This window comes from Octodon degus, unplaced genomic scaffold (genome assembly GCF_000260255.1).
Source record: "Octodon degus isolate 3935 unplaced genomic scaffold, OctDeg1.0 scaffold00006, whole genome shotgun sequence".
In the NCBI taxonomy this organism is placed as follows: domain Eukaryota; kingdom Metazoa; phylum Chordata; class Mammalia; order Rodentia; family Octodontidae; genus Octodon; species Octodon degus.
In genome coordinates, this window is record NW_004524582.1 from 21316899 (window position 1) to 21318198 (window position 1300).

Below are 1300 nucleotides of genomic sequence, written 5' to 3' on the forward strand. Positions count from 1 at the left end.
CAATGCCCACCCAGAGCAAGTGCAGAGGATACTAGCTCAGCTGAAATATATGAATTAATAGAATACAAAGTAAATAAGCAAGAGCAGAAAGGTATCGAGGAATTGAGAGCAAAATTAATTTCTGAAATAAAAAAGAAATCTCTGAACTCATAGCATCTGAAGTAAAGAATCAAATACAGTAACATATGGAGGAAAGCCAATCTGAAAAAAAACTCTGCAGTAGAAGAATTAATAACTGCTTCTAAAGAAGGCATTGATAAAAAAATAGAAGGGATAAGAAAAATGATGAATTCCCTGAATGAGCAAACAGGAAAGAAATAGATTGCATGAAGTAGAGTCAAAGACATATAGAGGAACTTAAAATCTCAATCACAAGCTTGCAATACCATTGAGTGAAAGTGAAGACAGAGGTTCAGATCTTGAAGACGCTGATACAGCTAGTAAAAAGGTAAGAAAAAATCTCTTAAAAACAACTAGGATGCAGGAAAAAAATAATTCATCACTTCCAAGATGATGTAAATATGAACACCATGAGACTAATAAGTATCAATGAGAAAGAAGGAGTCAATATAAATGACATTAAAAAAATATGGGCAGATGTAATAGCAGAAAACTTCCCAAATATGAGGAAAAATTCTGACAACCAGGTAACCAAAGCATACAGAATGCCAATAACCTCAACCCAATTAAAAACACATTGAGCATGTAATAGTCAAGATCCCAGAAATCCAGCACAAGAATAGTATATTGAAAGCTGCTACAGAAAAGAAGTAGATCACATTCAAAGGAAAACCCATCAGAATTACGGCCAACTTCTCTTCACAAACCATGAAGGCAAGAAGAGCAAGCAGCAGTGTACTTCAAGTCTTCTATGAAAACAAATTGCAGCCCAGACTACTATAACCTGAAAACCTCTCTTTCAAGTTTGATGGAGAAGTGAAATACTTCCATGACAAAGAACTAAAGAATTTTATGATGACAGAGGCAACGCTATAGAGACTACTAAAACAAGTTCTAGAGAGGGACCAAAATGATCAGAACTCTACGAAGGACAGCAGAAGGAGCCCACTAAATAGAGCAAAAAATTAAGCATAAGACAAAAAGGAGTAAACAACAGCAGGTAAATAACATGTCGATTGTAAATCAATACATCTTAATTGTAACCATCAATGTAAATAGACTCAATTCACCAATTAAGAGAATTAGACTGGCACAGTGGATTAGGAAACAAAATCCAACAATATGCTGTATACAAGAAATACACTTAACTCAGAAAAAATTCATAGGCTGAAAGTCAAAG